Below are 23,251 nucleotides of genomic sequence, written 5' to 3' on the forward strand. Positions count from 1 at the left end.
AGAGAAACCAGCACCCGTGACAAACGGAAGTCCTGTTTCTCCCACCACCAAGGAAGCACCTCGGGAACCTCCGCTCGGACTCGCTGTCTAAGCAAACGTGACTTCCCTTCCTAGACGCGAGTGGGCCGTAAGCTGACAGATTTCGAGACCCGACACTTATCTCCGTGACAGCGACGGCTGCTCCGCTCCCAGCCGGACGGTTCTCGCCTCGCTTCGACCAAGCTCCCGAGCTCGCTGTTCTCGTTTCCGTTTCATCCCCAGACGGGAGGACACCGGGAGGGTTGACTTCTTATCGCTCGCTACCGAACACAGCAGAGGGGAAAAAACAAACAAACAACTTAGCGTTTCAGTCCGCAAGGACGCGGCATCGCTTCTCCTCCCACCATCGCACCGCAGCCTCCCACCATCGGCCACCCCCTCCTGCTGCAACTCCAGGAACGCGGACAGAACGGAGGCTTTGAATCTCTATCCACGCTCTGTTGAACCGCCTACCCCCCCTTCACCAGTCCCCAAGCCACCAGGCTCCGTGCCCCAGCAGGAAGCTCCCGGCCCAGAGGAAACATACTGCCAGGACGCTTGAAGATTTCAAAGCACGCACCTCTTACTCACACAGAGCCATGGGAAGGCCGAACGCTGAGGACCCTTCACGTGTTCCGAGAATCATGTCCAGGCAGCTCAAGTCCATCTCGGACGGTATCTTCTCAGCCCACGGCCCCGCACTGATTCCTCTGCAAGGGTGGCCGAAAAAACCCAGCGTGAGCTCTCACTCACTAAGCTCTGTGGCTGTAGGAATACTATCCTTTAGCCCTTTCCCCCCGTCTCGCCTATGTATCGGGCCCTCTACAAGAACACTGAGTCAGTCAGCCATGACGCACCACCGCTCTCCCTTGCGCGACTGGCGTACCTGCAGAATTCCCGATGGCTCCTGAGCCCTTAACCCTTGAAGATGCTCACCTGGAATGCCTGCAAGTGTGCTGTACAAGGACACGGCAGAAGCAGAGCAAGGACAAAGACACAGACAGAAACAGACAGACAGAACGTATTGGCCAATACGAGAGAGCAACAAGAGAGAAACACGTAAGAGGCAGTCAGAAACCTTAACACCTTGCGTCTTCCTCCTCGAGCCAAGCGTCTGCTGAGGAGGACACCGTGTTCCAGAGAAACCAGCACCCCTGACAAACGGAAGCCCTGACAAACGGGAGCTACCAAGGAAGCAGCTCGGGAACCTCCGCTCGGACTCGCTGTCTAAGCAAACGTGACTTCCCTTCCTAGACCCGAGTGGCCGTAAGCCAAGAGATTTCCAGACCCGACACTTATCTCCCGGTAAGCGATGGCTGCTCCGCTCCCAGCCGGACGGTTCTCGCCTCGCTTCGACCAAGCTCCCGAGCTCCCTGTTCTCGTTTCCGTTCCATCCCCAGACGGGAGGACACCGGGAGGGTAGACTTCTTATCGCTCGCTACCGAACACAGCAGAGGGGAAAAAACAAACAAACAACTTAGCGTTTCAGTCCGCAAGGACGCGGCATCGCTTCTCCTCCCACCATCGGCCACCCCCTCCCGCTGCCACTCCAGGAACGCGGAGGGAACGGAGGCCTTGAATCTCTATCCACGCTCTGTTGAACCGCCTACCCCCCCGTCACCAGTCCCCAAGCCACCAGGCTCCGTGCCCCAGCAGGAAGCTCCCGGCCCAGAAGAAACATACTGCCAGGACGCTTGAAGATTTCAAAGCACGCACCTCTTACTCACACAGAGCCATGGGAAGGCCGAACGCTGAGGACCCTTCACGTGTTCCGAGAATCACGTCCAGGCAGCTCAAGTCCATCTCGGACGGTATCTTCTCAGCCCACGGCCCCGCACTGATTCCTCTGCAAGGGTGGCCGAAAAAGCCCAGCGTGAGCTCTCACTCACTAAGGTCTGTGGCTGTGGGAATTCTATCCTTTAGCCCTTTCCCCCCGTCTCACCTATGTATCGGGCCCTCTACAAGAACACTGAGTCAGTCAGCCATGACGCACCACCGCTCTCCCTTGCGCGACTGGCGTACCTGCAGAATTCCCGTTGGCTCCTGAGCCCTTAACCCTAGAAGATGCTCATCTGGAATGCCTGCAAGTGTGCTGTACAAGGACACGGCAGAAGCAGAGCAAGGACAAAGACACAGACAGAAACAGACAGACAGAACGTATTGGCCAATACGAGAGAGCAACAAGAGAGAAACACGTAAGAGGCAGTCAGAAACCTTAACACCTTGCGTCTTCCTCCTCGAGCCAAGCGTCTGCTGAGGAGGACACCGTGTTCCAGAGAAACCAGCACCCCTGACAAACGGAAGCCCTGACAAACGGGAGCTACCAAGGAAGCAGCTCGGGAACCTCCGCTCGGACTCGCTGTCTAAGCAAACGTGACTTCCCTTCCTAGACCCGAGTGGCTGTAAGCCAAGAGATTTCCAGACCCGACACTTATCTCCCGGTAAGCGATGGCTGCTCCGCTCCCAGCCGGACGGTTCTCGCCTCGCTTCGACCAAGCTCCCGAGCTCCCTGTTCTCGTTTCCGTTCCATCCCCAGACGGGAGGACACCGGGAGGGTAGACTTCTTATCGCTCGCTACCGAACACAGCAGAGGGGAAAAAACAAACAAACAACTTAGCGTTTCAGTCCGCAAGGACGCGGCATCGCTTCTCCTCCCACCATCGGCCACCCCCTCCCGCTGCCACTCCAGGAACGCGGAGGGAACGGAGGCCTTGAATCTCTATCCACGCTCTGTTGAACCGCCTACCCCCCCGTCACCAGTCCCCAAGCCACCAGGCTCCGTGCCCCAGCAGGAAGCTCCCGGCCCAGAAGAAACATACTGCCAGGACGCTTGAAGATTTCAAAGCACGCACCTCTTACTCACACAGAGCCATGGGAAGGCCGATCGCTGGGGACCCTTCTCGTGTTCCGAGAATCACGTCCAGGCAGCTCAAGTCCATCTCGGACGGTATCTTCTCAGCCCACGGCCCCGCACTGATTCCTCTGCAAGGGTGGCCGAAAAAGCCCAGCATGAGCTCTCACTCACTAAGGTCTGTGGCTGTGGGAATTCTATCCTTTAGCCCTTTCCCCCCCTCTCGCCTATGTATCGGGCCCTCTACAAGAACACTGAGTCAGTCAGCCATGACGCACCACCGCTCTCCCTTGCGCGACTGGCGTACCTGCAGAATTCCCGTTGGCTCCTGAGCCCTTAACCCTTGAAGATGCTCACCTGGAATGCCTGCAAGTGTGCTGTAAAAGGACACGGCAGAAGCAGAGCAAGGACAAAGACACAGACAGAAACAGACAGACAGAACGTATTGGCCAATACGAGAGAGCAACAAGAGAGAAACACATAAGAGGCAGTCAGAAACCTTACCACCTTGCGTCTTCCTCCTCGAGCCAAGCGTCTGCTGAGAAGGACACCGTGTTCCAGAGAAACCAGCACCCCTGACAAACGGGAGCCCTGTTTCTCCCACCCCCAAGGAAGCACCTCGGGAACCTCCGCTCGGACTCGCTGTCTAAGCAAACGTGACTTCCCTTCCTAGAGCCGAGTGGGCCGTAAGCCGAGAGATTTCCAGACCCGACACTTATCTCCGTGACAGCGACGGCTGCTCCGCTCCCAGCCGGACGGTTCTCGCCTCGCTTCGACCAAGCTCCGGAGCTCGCTGTTCTCGTTTCCGTTCCCTCCCCAAACGGGAGGACACCGGGAGGGTTGACTTCTTATCGCTCGCTACCGAACACAGCAGAGGGGAAAAAACAAACAAACAACTTAGCGTTTCAGTCCGCAAGGACGCGGCATCGCTTCTCCTCCCACCATCGCACCGCAGCCTCCCACCATCGGCCACCCCCTCCTGCTGCAACTCCAGGAACGCGGACAGAACGGAGGCTTTGAATCTCTATCCACGCTCTGTTGAACCGCCTACCCCCCCTTCACCAGTCCCCAAGCCACCAGGCTCCGTGCCCCAGCAGGAAGCTCCCGGCCCAGAAGAAACATACTGCCAGGACGCTTGAAGATTTCAAAGCACGCACCTCTTACTCACACAGAGCCATGGGAAGGCCGAAAGCTGAGGACCCTTCACGTGTTCCGAGAATCACGTCCAGGCAGCTCAAGTCCATCTCGGACGGTATCTTCTCAGCCCACGGCCCCGCACTGATTCCTCTGCAAGGGTGGCCGAAAAAGCGCAGCGTCAGCTCTCACTCACTAAGGTCTGTGGCTGTGGGAATTCTATCCTTTAGCCCTTTCCCCCCGTCTCACCTATGTATCGGGCCCTCTACAAGAACACTGAGTCAGTCAGCCATGACGCACCACCGCTCTCCCTTGCGCGACTGGCGTACCTGCAGAATTCCCGATGGCTCCTGAGCCCTTAACCCTTGAAGATGCTCACGTGGAATGCCTGCAAGTGTGCTGTACAAGGACACGGCAGAAGCAGAGCAAGGACAAAGACACAGACAGAAACAGACAGACAGAACGTATTGGCCAATACGAGAGAGCAACAAGAGAGAAACACGTAAGAGGCAGTCAGAAACCTTAACACCTTGCGTCTTCCTCCTCGAGCCAAGCGTCTGCTGAGGAGGACACCGTGTTCCAGAGAAACCAGCACCCCTGACAAACGGAAGCCCTGACAAACGGGAGCTACCAAGGAAGCAGCCCGGGAACCTCCGCTCGGACTCGCTGTCTAAGCAAACGTGACTTCCCTTCCTAGACCCGAGTGGCCGTAAGCCAAGAGATTTCCAGACCCGACACTTATCTCCCGGTAAGCGATGGCTGCTCCGCTCCCAGCCGGACGGTTCTCGCCTCGCTTCGACCAAGCTCCCGAGCTCCCTGTTCTCGTTTCCGTTCCATCCCCAGACGGGAGGACACCGGGAGGGTAGACTTCTTATCGCTCGCTACCGAACACAGCAGAGGGGAAAAAACAAACAAACAACTTAGCGTTTCAGTCCGCAAGGACGCGGCATCGCTTCTCCTCCCACCATCGGCCACCCCCTCCCGCTGCCACTCCAGGAACGCGGAGGGAACGGAGGCCTTGAATCTCTATCCACGCTCTGTTGAACCGCCTACCCCCCCGTCACCAGTCCCCAAGCCACCAGGCTCCGTGCCCCAGCAGGAAGCTCCCGGCCCAGAAGAAACATACTGCCAGGACGCTTGAAGATTTCAAAGCACGCACCTCTTACTCACACAGAGCCATGGGAAGGCCGAACGCTGAGGACCCTTCACGTGTTCCGAGAATCACGTCCAGGCAGCTCAAGTCCATCTCGGACGGTATCTTCTCAGCCCACGGCCCCGCACTGATTCCTCTGCAAGGGTGGCCGAAAAAGCCCAGCATGAGCTCTCACTCACTAAGGTCTGTGGCTGTGGGAATTCTATCCTTTAGCCCTTTCCCCCCCTCTCGCCTATGTATCGGGCCCTCTACAAGAACACTGAGTCAGTCAGCCATGACGCACCACCGCTCTCCCTTGCGCGACTGGCGTACCTGCAGAATTCCCGTTGGCTCCTGAGCCCTTAACCCTTGAAGATGCTCACCTGGAATGCCTGCAAGTGTGCTGTAAAAGGACACGGCAGAAGCAGAGCAAGGACAAAGACACAGACAGAAACAGACAGACAGAACGTATTGGCCAATACGAGAGAGCAACAAGAGAGAAACACATAAGAGGCAGTCAGAAACCTTACCACCTTGCGTCTTCCTCCTTGAGCCAAGCGTCTGCTGAGAAGGACAACGTGTTCCAGAGAAACCAGCACCCCTGACAAACGGGAGCCCTGTTTCTCCCACCCCCAAGGAAGCACCTCGGGAACCTCCGCTCGGACTCGCTGTCTAAGCAAACGTGACTTCCCTTCCTAGAGCCGAGTGGGCCGTAAGCCGAGAGATTTCCAGACCCGACACTTATCTCCGTGACAGCGACGGCTGCTCCACTCCCAGCCGGACGGTTCTCGCCTCGCTTCGACCAAGCTCCCGAGCTCGCTGTTCTCGTTTCCGTTCCCTCCCCAAACGGGAGGACACCGGGAGGGTTGACTTCTTATCGCTCGCTACCGAACACAGCAGAGGGGAAAAAACAAACAAACAACTTAGCGTTTCAGTCCGCAAGGACGCGGCATCGCTTCTCCTCCCACCATCGCACCGCAGCCTCCCACCATCGGCCACCCCCTCCTGCTGCAACTCCAGGAACGCGGACAGAACGGAGGCTTTGAATCTCTATCCACGCTCTGTTGAACCGCCTACCCCCCCTTCGCCAGTCCCCAAGCCACCAGGCTCCGTGCCCCAGCAGGAAGCTCCCGGCCCAGAAGAAACATACTGCCAGGACGCTTGAAGATTTCAAAGCACGCACCTCTTACTCACACAGAGCCATGGGAAGGCCGAAAGCTGAGGACCCTTCACGTGTTCCGAGAATCACGTCCAGGCAGCTCAAGTCCATCTCGGACGGTATCTTCTCAGCCCACGGCCCCGCACTGATTCCTCTGCAAGGGTGGCCGAAAAAGCGCAGCGTCAGCTCTCACTCACAAAGGTCTGTGGCTGTGGGAATTCTATCCTTTAGCCCTTTCCCCCCGTCTCGCCTATGTATCGGGCCCTCTACAAGAACACTGAGTCAGTCAGCCATGACGCACCACCGCTCTCCCTTGCGCGACTGGCGTACCTGCAGAATTCCCGATGGCTCCTGAGCCCTTAACCCTTGAAGATGCTCACGTGGAATGCCTGCAAGTGTGCTGTACAAGGACACGGCAGAAGCAGAGCAAGGACAAAGACACAGACAGAAACAGACAGACAGAACGTATTGGCCAATACGAGAGAGCAACAAGAGAGAAACACGTAAGAGGCAGTCAGAAACCTTAACACCTTGCGTCTTCCTCCTCGAGCCAAGCGTCTGCTGAGGAGGACACCGTGTTCCAGAGAAACCAGCACCCCTGACAAACGGAAGCCCTGACAAACGGGAGCTACCAAGGAAGCAGCCCGGGAACCTCCGCTCGGACTCGCTGTCTAAGCAAACGTGACTTCCCTTCCTAGACCGAGGGGGCCGTAAGCCAAGAGATTTCCAGACCCGACACTTATCTCCCGGTAAGCGATGGCTGCTCCGCTCCCAGCCGGACGGTTCTCGCCTCGCTTCGACCAAGCTCCCGAGCTCCCTGTTCTCGTTTCCGTTCCATCCCCAGACGGGAGGACACCGGGAGGGTAGACTTCTTATCGCTCGCTACCGAACACAGCAGAGGGGAAAAAACAAACAAACAACTTAGCGTTTCAGTCCGCAAGGACGTGGCATCGCTTCTCCTCCCACCATCGGCCACCCCCTCCCGCTGCCACTCCAGGAACGCGGAGGGAACGGAGGCCTTGAATCTCTATCCACGCTCTGTTGAACCGCCTACCCCCCCGTCACCAGTCCCCAAGCCACCAGGCTCCGTGCCCCAGCAGGAAGCTCCCGGCCCAGAAGAAACATACTGCCAGGACGCTTGAAGATTTCAAAGCACGCACCTCTTACTCACACAGAGCCATGGGAAGGCCGATCGCTGAGGACCCTTCACGTGTTCCGAGAATCACGTCCAGGCAGCTCAAGTCCATCTCGGACGGTATCTTCTCAGCCCACGGCCCCGCACTGATTCCTCTGCAAGGGTGGCCGAAAAAGCCCAGCATGAGCTCTCACTCACTAAGGTCTGTGGCTGTGGGAATTCTATCCTTTAGCCCTTTCCCCCCCTCTCGCCTATGTATCGGGCCCTCTACAAGAACACTGAGTCAGTCAGCCATGACGCACCACCGCTCTCCCTTGCGCGACTGGCGTACCTGCAGAATTCCCGTTGGCTCCTGAGCCCTTAACCCTTGAAGATGCTCACCTGGAATGCCTGCAAGTGTGCTGTAAAAGGACACGGCAGAAGCAGAGCAAGGACAAAGACACAGACAGAAACAGACAGACAGAACGTATTGGCCAATACGAGAGAGCAACAAGAGAGAAACACATAAGAGGCAGTCAGAAACCTTACCACCTTGCGTCTTCCTCCTCGAGCCAAGCGTCTGCTGAGAAGGACACCGTGTTCCAGAGAAACCAGCACCCCTGACAAACGGGAGCCCTGTTTCTCCCACCCCCAAGGAAGCACCTCGGGAACCTCCGCTCGGACTCGCTGTCTAAGCAAACGTGACTTCCCTTCCTAGAGCCGAGTGGGCCGTAAGCCGAGAGATTTCCAGACCCGACACTTATCTCCGTGACAGCGACGGCTGCTCCGCTCCCAGCCGGACGGTTCTCGCCTCGCTTCGACCAAGCTCCGGAGCTCGCTGTTCTCGTTTCCGTTCCCTCCCCAAACGGGAGGACACCGGGAGGGTTGACTTCTTATCGCTCGCTACCGAACACAGCAGAGGGGAAAAAACAAACAAACAACTTAGCGTTTCAGTCCGCAAGGACGCGGCATCGCTTCTCCTCCCACCATCGCACCGCAGCCTCCCACCATCGGCCACCCCCTCCTGCTGCAACTCCAGGAACGCGGACAGAACGGAGGCTTTGAATCTCTATCCACGCTCTGTTGAACCGCCTACCCCCCCTTCACCAGTCCCCAAGCCACCAGGCTCCGTGCCCCAGCAGGAAGCTCCCGGCCCAGAAGAAACATACTGCCAGGACGCTTGAAGATTTCAAAGCACGCACCTCTTACTCACACAGAGCCATGGGAAGGCCGAAAGCTGAGGACCCTTCACGTGTTCCGAGAATCACGTCCAGGCAGCTCAAGTCCATCTCGGACGGTATCTTCTCAGCCCACGGCCCCGCACTGATTCCTCTGCAAGGGTGGCCGAAAAAGCGCAGCGTCAGCTCTCACTCACTAAGGTCTGTGGCTGTGGGAATTCTATCCTTTAGCCCTTTCCCCCCGTCTCACCTATGTATCGGGCCCTCTACAAGAACACTGAGTCAGTCAGCCATGACGCACCACCGCTCTCCCTTGCGCGACTGGCGTACCTGCAGAATTCCCGATGGCTCCTGAGCCCTTAACCCTTGAAGATGCTCACGTGGAATGCCTGCAAGTGTGCTGTACAAGGACACGGCAGAAGCAGAGCAAGGACAAAGACACAGACAGAAACAGACAGACAGAACGTATTGGCCAATACGAGAGAGCAACAAGAGAGAAACACGTAAGAGGCAGTCAGAAACCTTAACACCTTGCGTCTTCCTCCTCGAGCCAAGCGTCTGCTGAGGAGGACACCGTGTTCCAGAGAAACCAGCACCCCTGACAAACGGAAGCCCTGACAAACGGGAGCTACCAAGGAAGCAGCCCGGGAACCTCCGCTCGGACTCGCTGTCTAAGCAAACGTGACTTCCCTTCCTAGACCCGAGTGGCCGTAAGCCAAGAGATTTCCAGACCCGACACTTATCTCCCGGTAAGCGATGGCTGCTCCGCTCCCAGCCGGACGGTTCTCGCCTCGCTTCGACCAAGCTCCCGAGCTCCCTGTTCTCGTTTCCGTTCCATCCCCAGACGGGAGGACACCGGGAGGGTAGACTTCTTATCGCTCGCTACCGAACACAGCAGAGGGGAAAAAACAAACAAACAACTTAGCGTTTCAGTCCGCAAGGACGCGGCATCGCTTCTCCTCCCACCATCGGCCACCCCCTCCCGCTGCCACTCCAGGAACGCGGAGGGAACGGAGGCCTTGAATCTCTATCCACGCTCTGTTGAACCGCCTACCCCCCCGTCACCAGTCCCCAAGCCACCAGGCTCCGTGCCCCAGCAGGAAGCTCCCGGCCCAGAAGAAACATACTGCCAGGACGCTTGAAGATTTCAAAGCACGCACCTCTTACTCACACAGAGCCATGGGAAGGCCGAACGCTGAGGACCCTTCACGTGTTCCGAGAATCACGTCCAGGCAGCTCAAGTCCATCTCGGACGGTATCTTCTCAGCCCACGGCCCCGCACTGATTCCTCTGCAAGGGTGGCCGAAAAAGCCCAGCATGAGCTCTCACTCACTAAGGTCTGTGGCTGTGGGAATTCTATCCTTTAGCCCTTTCCCCCCCTCTCGCCTATGTATCGGGCCCTCTACAAGAACACTGAGTCAGTCAGCCATGACGCACCACCGCTCTCCCTTGCGCGACTGGCGTACCTGCAGAATTCCCGTTGGCTCCTGAGCCCTTAACCCTTGAAGATGCTCACCTGGAATGCCTGCAAGTGTGCTGTAAAAGGACACGGCAGAAGCAGAGCAAGGACAAAGACACAGACAGAAACAGACAGACAGAACGTATTGGCCAATACGAGAGAGCAACAAGAGAGAAACACATAAGAGGCAGTCAGAAACCTTACCACCTTGCGTCTTCCTCCTTGAGCCAAGCGTCTGCTGAGAAGGACAACGTGTTCCAGAGAAACCAGCACCCCTGACAAACGGGAGCCCTGTTTCTCCCACCCCCAAGGAAGCACCTCGGGAACCTCCGCTCGGACTCGCTGTCTAAGCAAACGTGACTTCCCTTCCTAGAGCCGAGTGGGCCGTAAGCCGAGAGATTTCCAGACCCGACACTTATCTCCGTGACAGCGACGGCTGCTCCACTCCCAGCCGGACGGTTCTCGCCTCGCTTCGACCAAGCTCCCGAGCTCGCTGTTCTCGTTTCCGTTCCCTCCCCAAACGGGAGGACACCGGGAGGGTTGACTTCTTATCGCTCGCTACCGAACACAGCAGAGGGGAAAAAACAAACAAACAACTTAGCGTTTCAGTCCGCAAGGACGCGGCATCGCTTCTCCTCCCACCATCGCACCGCAACCTCCCACCATCGGCCACCCCCTCCTGCTGCAACTCCAGGAACGCGGACAGAACGGAGGCTTTGAATCTCTATCCACGCTCTGTTGAACCGCCTACCCCCCCTTCGCCAGTCCCCAAGCCACCAGGCTCCGTGCCCCAGCAGGAAGCTCCCGGCCCAGAAGAAACATACTGCCAGGACGCTTGAAGATTTCAAAGCACGCACCTCTTACTCACACAGAGCCATGGGAAGGCCGAAAGCTGAGGACCCTTCACGTGTTCCGAGAATCACGTCCAGGCAGCTCAAGTCCATCTCGGACGGTATCTTCTCAGCCCACGGCCCCGCACTGATTCCTCTGCAAGGGTGGCCGAAAAAGCGCAGCGTCAGCTCTCACTCACAAAGGTCTGTGGCTGTGGGAATTCTATCCTTTAGCCCTTTCCCCCCGTCTCGCCTATGTATCGGGCCCTCTACAAGAACACTGAGTCAGTCAGCCATGACGCACCACCGCTCTCCCTTGCGCGACTGGCGTACCTGCAGAATTCCCGATGGCTCCTGAGCCCTTAACCCTTGAAGATGCTCACGTGGAATGCCTGCAAGTGTGCTGTACAAGGACACGGCAGAAGCAGAGCAAGGACAAAGACACAGACAGAAACAGACAGACAGAACGTATTGGCCAATACGAGAGAGCAACAAGAGAGAAACACGTAAGAGGCAGTCAGAAACCTTAACACCTTGCGTCTTCCTCCTCGAGCCAAGCGTCTGCTGAGGAGGACACCGTGTTCCAGAGAAACCAGCACCCCTGACAAACGGAAGCCCTGACAAACGGGAGCTACCAAGGAAGCAGCCCGGGAACCTCCGCTCGGACTCGCTGTCTAAGCAAACGTGACTTCCCTTCCTAGACCGAGGGGGCCGTAAGCCAAGAGATTTCCAGACCCGACACTTATCTCCCGGTAAGCGATGGCTGCTCCGCTCCCAGCCGGACGGTTCTCGCCTCGCTTCGACCAAGCTCCCGAGCTCCCTGTTCTCGTTTCCGTTCCATCCCCAGACGGGAGGACACCGGGAGGGTAGACTTCTTATCGCTCGCTACCGAACACAGCAGAGGGGAAAAAACAAACAAACAACTTAGCGTTTCAGTCCGCAAGGACGTGGCATCGCTTCTCCTCCCACCATCGGCCACCCCCTCCCGCTGCCACTCCAGGAACGCGGAGGGAACGGAGGCCTTGAATCTCTATCCACGCTCTGTTGAACCGCCTACCCCCCCGTCACCAGTCCCCAAGCCACCAGGCTCCGTGCCCCAGCAGGAAGCTCCCGGCCCAGAAGAAACATACTGCCAGGACGCTTGAAGATTTCAAAGCACGCACCTCTTACTCACACAGAGCCATGGGAAGGCCGATCGCTGAGGACCCTTCACGTGTTCCGAGAATCACGTCCAGGCAGCTCAAGTCCATCTCGGACGGTATCTTCTCAGCCCACGGCCCCGCACTGATTCCTCTGCAAGGGTGGCCGAAAAAGCCCAGCATGAGCTCTCACTCACTAAGGTCTGTGGCTGTGGGAATTCTATCCTTTAGCCCTTTCCCCCCCTCTCGCCTATGTATCGGGCCCTCTACAAGAACACTGAGTCAGTCAGCCATGACGCACCACCGCTCTCCCTTGCGCGACTGGCGTACCTGCAGAATTCCCGTTGGCTCCTGAGCCCTTAACCCTTGAAGATGCTCACCTGGAATGCCTGCAAGTGTGCTGTAAAAGGACACGGCAGAAGCAGAGCAAGGACAAAGACACAGACAGAAACAGACAGACAGAACGTATTGGCCAATACGAGAGAGCAACAAGAGAGAAACACATAAGAGGCAGTCAGAAACCTTACCACCTTGCGTCTTCCTCCTCGAGCCAAGCGTCTGCTGAGAAGGACACCGTGTTCCAGAGAAACCAGCACCCCTGACAAACGGGAGCCCTGTTTCTCCCACCCCCAAGGAAGCACCTCGGGAACCTCCGCTCGGACTCGCTGTCTAAGCAAACGTGACTTCCCTTCCTAGAGCCGAGTGGGCCGTAAGCCGAGAGATTTCCAGACCCGACACTTATCTCCGTGACAGCGACGGCTGCTCCGCTCCCAGCCGGACGGTTCTCGCCTCGCTTCGACCAAGCTCCGGAGCTCGCTGTTCTCGTTTCCGTTCCCTCCCCAAACGGGAGGACACCGGGAGGGTTGACTTCTTATCGCTCGCTACCGAACACAGCAGAGGGGAAAAAACAAACAAACAACTTAGCGTTTCAGTCCGCAAGGACGCGGCATCGCTTCTCCTCCCACCATCGCACCGCAGCCTCCCACCATCGGCCACCCCCTCCTGCTGCAACTCCAGGAACGCGGACAGAACGGAGGCTTTGAATCTCTATCCACGCTCTGTTGAACCGCCTACCCCCCCTTCGCCAGTCCCCAAGCCACCAGGCTCCGTGCCCCAGCAGGAAGCTCCCGGCCCAGAAGAAACATACTGCCAGGACGCTTGAAGATTTCAAAGCACGCACCTCTTACTCACACAGAGCCATGGGAAGGCCGAAAGCTGAGGACCCTTCACGTGTTCCGAGAATCACGTCCAGGCAGCTCAAGTCCATCTCGGACGGTATCTTCTCAGCCCACGGCCCCGCACTGATTCCTCTGCAAGGGTGGCCGAAAAAGCGCAGCGTCAGCTCTCACTCACTAAGGTCTGTGGCTGTGGGAATTCTATCCTTTAGCCCTTTCCCCCCGTCTCACCTATGTATCGGGCCCTCTACAAGAACACTGAGTCAGTCAGCCATGACGCACCACCGCTCTCCCTTGCGCGACTGGCGTACCTGCAGAATTCCCGATGGCTCCTGAGCCCTTAACCCTTGAAGATGCTCACGTGGAATGCCTGCAAGTGTGCTGTACAAGGACACGGCAGAAGCAGAGCAAGGACAAAGACACAGACAGAAACAGACAGACAGAACGTATTGGCCAATACGAGAGAGCAACAAGAGAGAAACACGTAAGAGGCAGTCAGAAACCTTAACACCTTGCGTCTTCCTCCTCGAGCCAAGCGTCTGCTGAGGAGGACACCGTGTTCCAGAGAAACCAGCACCCCTGACAAACGGAAGCCCTGACAAACGGGAGCTACCAAGGAAGCAGCCCGGGAACCTCCGCTCGGACTCGCTGTCTAAGCAAACGTGACTTCCCTTCCTAGACCCGAGTGGCCGTAAGCCAAGAGATTTCCAGACCCGACACTTATCTCCCGGTAAGCGATGGCTGCTCCGCTCCCAGCCGGACGGTTCTCGCCTCGCTTCGACCAAGCTCCCGAGCTCCCTGTTCTCGTTTCCGTTCCATCCCCAGACGGGAGGACACCGGGAGGGTAGACTTCTTATCGCTCGCTACCGAACACAGCAGAGGGGAAAAAACAAACAAACAACTTAGCGTTTCAGTCCGCAAGGACGCGGCATCGCTTCTCCTCCCACCATCGGCCACCCCCTCCCGCTGCCACTCCAGGAACGCGGAGGGAACGGAGGCCTTGAATCTCTATCCACGCTCTGTTGAACCGCCTACCCCCCCGTCACCAGTCCCCAAGCCACCAGGCTCCGTGCCCCAGCAGGAAGCTCCCGGCCCAGAAGAAACATACTGCCAGGACGCTTGAAGATTTCAAAGCACGCACCTCTTACTCACACAGAGCCATGGGAAGGCCGAACGCTGAGGACCCTTCACGTGTTCCGAGAATCACGTCCAGGCAGCTCAAGTCCATCTCGGACGGTATCTTCTCAGCCCACGGCCCCGCACTGATTCCTCTGCAAGGGTGGCCGAAAAAGCCCAGCATGAGCTCTCACTCACTAAGGTCTGTGGCTGTGGGAATTCTATCCTTTAGCCCTTTCCCCCCCTCTCGCCTATGTATCGGGCCCTCTACAAGAACACTGAGTCAGTCAGCCATGACGCACCACCGCTCTCCCTTGCGCGACTGGCGTACCTGCAGAATTCCCGTTGGCTCCTGAGCCCTTAACCCTTGAAGATGCTCACCTGGAATGCCTGCAAGTGTGCTGTAAAAGGACACGGCAGAAGCAGAGCAAGGACAAAGACACAGACAGAAACAGACAGACAGAACGTATTGGCCAATACGAGAGAGCAACAAGAGAGAAACACATAAGAGGCAGTCAGAAACCTTACCACCTTGCGTCTTCCTCCTTGAGCCAAGCGTCTGCTGAGAAGGACAACGTGTTCCAGAGAAACCAGCACCCCTGACAAACGGGAGCCCTGTTTCTCCCACCCCCAAGGAAGCACCTCGGGAACCTCCGCTCGGACTCGCTGTCTAAGCAAACGTGACTTCCCTTCCTAGAGCCGAGTGGGCCGTAAGCCGAGAGATTTCCAGACCCGACACTTATCTCCGTGACAGCGACGGCTGCTCCACTCCCAGCCGGACGGTTCTCGCCTCGCTTCGACCAAGCTCCCGAGCTCGCTGTTCTCGTTTCCGTTCCCTCCCCAAACGGGAGGACACCGGGAGGGTTGACTTCTTATCGCTCGCTACCGAACACAGCAGAGGGGAAAAAACAAACAAACAACTTAGCGTTTCAGTCCGCAAGGACGCGGCATCGCTTCTCCTCCCACCATCGCACCGCAGCCTCCCACCATCGGCCACCCCCTCCTGCTGCAACTCCAGGAACGCGGACAGAACGGAGGCTTTGAATCTCTATCCACGCTCTGTTGAACCGCCTACCCCCCCTTCACCAGTCCCCAAGCCACCAGGCTCCGTGCCCCAGCAGGAAGCTCCCGGCCCAGAAGAAACATACTGCCAGGACGCTTGAAGATTTCAAAGCACGCACCTCTTACTCACACAGAGCCATGGGAAGGCCGAAAGCTGAGGACCCTTCACGTGTTCCGAGAATCACGTCCAGGCAGCTCAAGTCCATCTCGGACGGTATCTTCTCAGCCCACGGCCCCGCACTGATTCCTCTGCAAGGGTGGCCGAAAAAGCGCAGCGTCAGCTCTCACTCACAAAGGTCTGTGGCTGTGGGAATTCTATCCTTTAGCCCTTTCCCCCCGTCTCGCCTATGTATCGGGCCCTCTACAAGAACACTGAGTCAGTCAGCCATGACGCACCACCGCTCTCCCTTGCGCGACTGGCGTACCTGCAGAATTCCCGATGGCTCCTGAGCCCTTAACCCTTGAAGATGCTCACGTGGAATGCCTGCAAGTGTGCTGTACAAGGACACGGCAGAAGCAGAGCAAGGACAAAGACACAGACAGAAACAGACAGACAGAACGTATTGGCCAATACGAGAGAGCAACAAGAGAGAAACACGTAAGAGGCAGTCAGAAACCTTAACACCTTGCGTCTTCCTCCTCGAGCCAAGCGTCTGCTGAGGAGGACACCGTGTTCCAGAGAAACCAGCACCCCTGACAAACGGAAGCCCTGACAAACGGGAGCTACCAAGGAAGCAGCCCGGGAACCTCCGCTCGGACTCGCTGTCTAAGCAAACGTGACTTCCCTTCCTAGACCCGAGGGGGCCGTAAGCCAAGAGATTTCCAGACCCGACACTTATCTCCCGGTAAGCGATGGCTGCTCCGCTCCCAGCCGGACGGTTCTCGCCTCGCTTCGACCAAGCTCCCGAGCTCCCTGTTCTCGTTTCCGTTCCATCCCCAGACGGGAGGACACCGGGAGGGTAGACTTCTTATCGCTCGCTACCGAACACAGCAGAGGGGAAAAAACAAACAAACAACTTAGCGTTTCAGTCCGCAAGGACGTGGCATCGCTTCTCCTCCCACCATCGCACCGCAGCCTCCCACCATCAGCCACCACCTCCCGTTGCCACTCCAGGAACGGGGAGTGAACGGAGGCCTTGAATCTCTATCCACGCTCTGTTGAACCGCCTACCCCCCCTTCACCAGTCCCCAAGCCACCAGGCTCCGTGCCCCAGCAGGAAGCTCCCGGCCTCAGAAGAAACATACTGCCAGGACGCTTGAAGATTTCAAAGCACGCACCTCTTACTCACACAGAGCCATGGGAAGGCCGATCGCTGAGGACCCTTCTCGTGTTCCGAGAATCACGTCCAGGCAGCTCAAGTCCATCTCGGACGGTATCTTCTCAGCCCACGGCCCCGCACTGATTCCTCTGCAAGGGTGGCCGAAAAAGCCCAGCGTCAGCTCTCACTCACTAAGCTCTGTGGCTGTGGGAATTCTATCCTTTAGCCCTTTCCCCCCCTCTCGCCTATGTATCGGGCCCTCTACAAGAACACTGAGTCAGTCAGCCATGACGCACCACCGCTCTCCCTTGCGCGACTGGCGTACCTGCAGAATTCCCGTTGGCTCCTGAGCCCTTAACCCTTGAAGATGCTCACCTGGAATGCCTGCAAGTGTGCTGTACAAGGACACGGCAGAAGCAGAGCAAGGACAAAGACACAGACAGAAACAGACAGACAGAACGTATTGGCCAATACGAGAGAGCAACAAGAGAGAAACACATAAGAGGCAGTCAGAAACCTTACCACCTTGCGTCTTCCTCCTCGAGCCAAGCGTCTGCTGAGAAGGACACCGTGTTCCAGAGAAACCAGCACCCCTGACAAACGGAAGCCCTGACAAACGGGAGCTACCAAGGAAGCAGCTCGGGAACCTCCGCTCGGACTCGCTGTCTAAGCAAACGTGACTTCCCTTCCTAGACCCGAGTGGCCGTAAGCCAAGAGATTTCCAGACCCGACACTTATCTCCCGGTAAGCGATGGCTGCTCCGCTCCCAGCCGGACGGTTCTCGCCTCGCTTCGACCAAGCTCCCGAGCTCCCTGTTCTCGTTTCCGTTCCATCCCCAGACGGGAGGACACCGGGAGGGTAGACTTCTTATCGCTCGCTACCGAACACAGCAGAGGGGAAAAAACAAACAAACAACTTAGCGTTTCAGTCCGCAAGGACGCGGCATCGCTTCTCCTCCCACCATCGCACCGCAGCCTCCCACCATCAGCCACCACCTCCCGTTGCCACTACAGAAACAGGGAGTGAAAAGAGGCCTTGAATCTCTATCCACGCTCTGTTGAACCGCCTACTGCCCCTTCACCAGTCCCCAAGCCACCAGGCTCCGTGCCCCAGCAGGAAGCTCTCTGCCTCAGAAGAAACATACTGCCAGGACGCTTGAAGATTTCAAAGCACGCACCTCTTACTCACACAGAGCCATGGGAAGGCCGATCGCTGGGGACCCTTCTCGTGTTCCGAGAATCACGTCCAGGCAGCTCAAGTCCATCTCGGACGGTATCTTCTCAGCCCACGGCCCCGCACTGATTCCTCTGCAAGGGTGGCCGAAAAAGCCCAGCGTCAGCTCTCACTCACTAAGCTCTGTGGCTGTGGGAATTCTATCCTTTAGCCCTTTCCCCCCTCTCGCCTATGTATCGGGCCCTCTACAAGAACACTGAGTCAGTCAGCCATGACGCACCACCGCTCTCCCTTGCGCGACTGGCGTACCTGCAGAATTCCCGTTGGCTCCTGAGCCCTTAACCCTTGAAGATGCTCACCTGGAATGCCTGCAAGTGTGCTGTACAAGGACACGGCAGAAGCAGAGCAAGGACAAAGACACAGACAGAAACAGACAGACAGAACGTATTGGCCAATACGAGAGAGCAACAAGAGAGAAACACATAAGAGGCAGTCAGAAACCTTACCACCTTGCGTCTTCCTCCTCGAGCCAAGCGTCTGCTGAGAAGGACACCGTGTTCCAGAGAAACCAGCACCCCTGACAAACGGAAGCCCTGACAAACGGGAGCTACCAAGGAAGCAGCTCGGGAACCTCCGCTCGGACTCGCTGTCTAAGCAAACGTGACTTCCCTTCCTAGACCCGAGTGGCCGTAAGCCAAGAGATTTCCAGACCCGACACTTATCTCCCGGTAAGCGATGGCTGCTCCGCTCCCAGCCGGACGGTTCTCGCCTCGCTTCGACCAAGCTCCCGAGCTCCCTGTTCTCGTTTCCGTTCCATCCCCAGACGGGAGGACACCGGGAGGGTAGACTTCTTATCGCTCGCTACCGAACACAGCAGAGGGGAAAAAACAAACAAACAACTTAGCGTTTCAGTCCGCAAGGACGCGGCATCGCTTCTCCTCCCACCATCGCACCGCAGCCTCCCACCATCAGCCACCACCTCCCGTTGCCACTACAGAAACGGGGAGTGAAAAGAGGCCTTGAATCTCTATCCACGCTCTGTTGAACCGCCTACTGCCCCTTCACCAGTCCCCAAGCCACCAGGCTCCGTGCCCCAGCAGGAAGCTCTCTGCCTCAGAAGAAACATACTGCCAGGACGCTTGAAGATTTCAAAGCACGCACCTCTTACTCACACAGAGCCATGGGAAGGCCGATCGCTGGGGACCCTTCTCGTGTTCCGAGAATCACGTCCAGGCAGCTCAAGTCCATCTCGGACGGTATCTTCTCAGCCCACGGCCCCGCACTGATTCCTCTGCAAGGGTGGCCGAAAAAGCCCAGCGTCAGCTCTCACTCACTAAGCTCTGTGGCTGTGGGAATTCTATCCTTTAGCCCTTTCCCCCCCTCTCGCCTATGTATCGGGCCCTCTACAAGAACACTGAGTCAGTCAGCCATGACGCACCACCGCTCTCCCTTGCGCGACTGGCGTACCTGCAGAATTCCCGTTGGCTCCTGAGCCCTTAACCCTTGAAGATGCTCACCTGGAATGCCTGCAAGTGTGCTGTACAAGGACACGGCAGAAGCAGAGCAAGGACAAAGACACAGACAGAAACAGACAGACAGAACGTATTGGCCAATACGAGAGAGCAACAAGAGAGAAACACATAAGAGGCAGTCAGAAACCTTACCACCTTGCGTCTTCCTCCTCGAGCCAAGCGTCTGCTGAGAAGGACACCGTGTTCCAGAGAAACCAGCACCCCTGACAAACGGAAGCCCTGACAAACGGGAGCTACCAAGGAAGCAGCTCGGGAACCTCCGCTCGGACTCGCTGTCTAAGCAAACGTGACTTCCCTTCCTAGACCCGAGTGGCCGTAAGCCAAGAGATTTCCAGACCCGACACTTATCTCCCAGTAAGCGATGGCTGCTCCGCTCCCAGCCGGACGGTTCTCGCCTCGCTTCGACCAAGCTCCCGAGCTCCCTGTTCTCGTTTCCGTTCCATCCCCAGACGGGAGGACACCGGGAGGGTAGACTTCTTATCGCTCGCTACCGAACACAGCAGAGGGGAAAAAACAAACAAACAACTTAGCGTTTCAGTCCGCAAGGACGCGGCATCGCTTCTCCTCCCACCATCGCACCGCAGCCTCCCACCATCAGCCACCACCTCCCGTTGCCACTACAGAAACGGGGAGTGAAAAGAGGCCTTGAATCTCTATCCACGCTCTGTTGAACCGCCTACTGCCCCTTCACCAGTCCCCAAGCCACCAGGCTCCGTGCCCCAGCAGGAAGCTCTCTGCCTCAGAAGAAACATACTGCCAGGACGCTTGAAGATTTCAAAGCACGCACCTCTTACTCACACAGAGCCATGGGAAGGCCGATCGCTGGGGACCCTTCTCGTGTTCCGAGAATCACGTCCAGGCAGCTCAAGTCCATCTCGGACGGTATCTTCTCAGCCCACGGCCCCGCACTGATTCCTCTGCAAGGGTGGCCGAAAAAGCCCAGCGTCAGCTCTCACTCACTAAGCTCTGTGGCTGTGGGAATTCTATCCTTTAGCCCTTTCCCCCCCTCTCGCCTATGTATCGGGCCCTCTACAAGAACACTGAGTCAGTCAGCCATGACGCACCACCGCTCTCCCTTGCGCGACTGGCGTACCTGCAGAATTCCCGTTGGCTCCTGAGCCCTTAACCCTTGAAGATGCTCACCTGGAATGCCTGCAAGTGTGCTGTACAAGGACACGGCAGAAGCAGAGCAAGGACAAAGACACAGACAGAAACAGACAGACAGAACGTATTGGCCAATACGAGAGAGCAACAAGAGAGAAACACATAAGAGGCAGTCAGAAACCTTACCACCTTGCGTCTTCCTCCTCGAGCCAAGCGTCTGCTGAGAAGGACACCGTGTTCCAGAGAAACCAGCACCCCTGACAAACGGAAGCCCTGACAAACGGGAGCTACCAAGGAAGCAGCTCGGGAACCTCCGCTCGGACTCGCTGTCTAAGCAAACGTGACTTCCCTTCCTAGACCCGAGTGGCCGTAAGCCAAGAGATTTCCAGACCCGACACTTATCTCCCGGTAAGCGATGGCTGCTCCGCTCCCAGCCGGACGGTTCTCGCCTCGCTTCGACCAAGCTCCCGAGCTCCCTGTTCTCGTTTCCGTTCCATCCCCAGACGGGAGGACACCGGGAGGGTAGACTTCTTATCGCTCGCTACCGAACACAGCAGAGGGGAAAAAACAAACAAACAACTTAGCGTTTCAGTCCGCAAGGACGCGGCATCGCTTCTCCTCCCACCATCGCACCGCAGCCTCCCACCATCAGCCACCACCTCCCGTTGCCACTACAGAAACGGGGAGTGAAAAGAGGCCTTGAATCTCTATCCACGCTCTGTTGAACCGCCTACTGCCCCTTCACCAGTCCCCAAGCCACCAGGCTCCGTGCCCCAGCAGGAAGCTCTCTGCCTCAGAAGAAACATACTGCCAGGACGCTTGAAGATTTCAAAGCACGCACCTCTTACTCACACAGAGCCATGGGAAGGCCGATCGCTGGGGACCCTTCTCGTGTTCCGAGAATCACGTCCAGGCAGCTCAAGTCCATCTCGGACGGTATCTTCTCAGCCCACGGCCCCGCACTGATTCCTCTGCAAGGGTGGCCGAAAAAGCCCAGCGTCAGCTCTCACTCACTAAGCTCTGTGGCTGTGGGAATTCTATCCTTTAGCCCTTTCCCCCCCTCTCGCCTATGTATCGGGCCCTCTACAAGAACACTGAGTCAGTCAGCCATGACGCACCACCGCTCTCCCTTGCGCGACTGGCGTACCTGCAGAATTCCCGTTGGCTCCTGAGCCCTTAACTCTTGAAGATGCTCACCTGGAATGCCTGCAAGTGTGCTGTACAAGGACACGGCAGAAGCAGAGCAAGGACAAAGACACAGACAGAAACAGACAGACAGAACGTATTGGCCAATACGAGAGAGCAACAAGAGAGAAACACATAAGAGGCAGTCAGAAACCTTACCACCTTGCGTCTTCCTCCTCGAGCCAAGCGTCTGCTGAGAAGGACACCGTGTTCCAGAGAAACCAGCACCCCTGACAAACGGGAGCCCTGTTTCTCCCACCCCCAAGGAAGCAGCTCGGGAACCTCCGCTCGGACTCGCTGTCTAAGCAAACGTGACTTCCCTTCCTAGAGCCGAGTGGGCCGTAAGCCGAGAGATTTCCAGACCCGACACTTATCTCCGTGACAGCGACGGCTGCTCCGCTCCCAGCCGGACGGTTCTCGCCTCGCTTCGACCAAGCTCCCGAGCTCGCTGTTCTCGTTTCCGTTCCCTCCCCAAACGGGAGGACACCAGGAGGGTTGACTTCTTATCGCTCGCTACCGAACACAGCAGAGGGGAAAAAACAAACAAACAACTTAGCTTTTCAGTCCGCAAGGACGCGGCATCGCTTCTCCTCCCACCATCGCACCGCAGCCTCCCACCATTGGCCACCCCCTCCTGCTGCAACTCCAGGAACGCGGACAGAACGGAGGCTTTGAATCTCTATCCACGCTCTGTTGAACCGCCTACCCCCCCTTCACCAGTCCCCAAGCCACCAGGCTCCGTGCCCCAGCAGGAAGCTCCCGGCCCAGAAGAAACATACTGCCAGGACGCTTGAAGATTTCAAAGCACGCACCTCTTACTCACACAGAGCCATGGGAAGGCCGATCGCTGGGGACCCTTCACGTGTTCCGAGAATCACGTCCAGGCACCTCAAGTCCATCTCGGACGGTATCTTCTCAGCCCACGGCCCCGCACTGATTCCTCTGCAAGGGTGGCCGAAAAAGCCCAGCGTTAGCTCTCACTCACTAAGGTCTGTGGCTGTAGGAATGCTATCCTTTAGCCCTTTCCCCCCCCTCTCGCCTATATATCGGGTCCTCTACCAGAACACTGAGTCAGTCAGCCATGACGCACCACCGCTCTCCCTTGCGCGACTTGTGTACCTGCAGAATTCCCGTTGGCTCCTGAGCCCTTAACCCTTGGAGATGCTCACCTGGAATGCCTGCAAGTGTGCTGTACAAGGACACGGCAGAAGCAGAGCAAGGACAAAGACACAGACAGAAACAGACAGACAGGACGTATTGGCCAATACTAGAGAGCAACAAGAGAGAAACACATAAGAGGCAGTCAGAAACCTTACCACCTTGCGTCTTCCTTTTCGAGCCAAGCGTCTGCTGAGAAGGACACCGTGTCCCAGAGAAACCAGCACCCGTGGCAAACGGAAGCCCTGACAAACGGGAGCTACCAAGGAAGCACCTCGGGAACCTCCGCTCGGACTCACTGTCTAAGCAAACGTGACTTCCCTTCCTAGACCCGAGTGGGCCGTAAGCCGAGAGATTTCCAGACCAGACACTTATCTCCCTGTCAGCGATGGCTGCTCCGTTCCGAGCCGGACGGTTCTCGCCTCGCTTCGACCAAGCTCCCGAGCTCGCTGTTCTAGTTTCCGTTCCATCCT

This window comes from Pelodiscus sinensis, chromosome 27, assembly GCF_052426305.1.
Source record: "Pelodiscus sinensis isolate ZL-2025 chromosome 27, ASM5242630v1, whole genome shotgun sequence".
NCBI classification, from domain to species: domain Eukaryota; kingdom Metazoa; phylum Chordata; order Testudines; family Trionychidae; genus Pelodiscus; species Pelodiscus sinensis.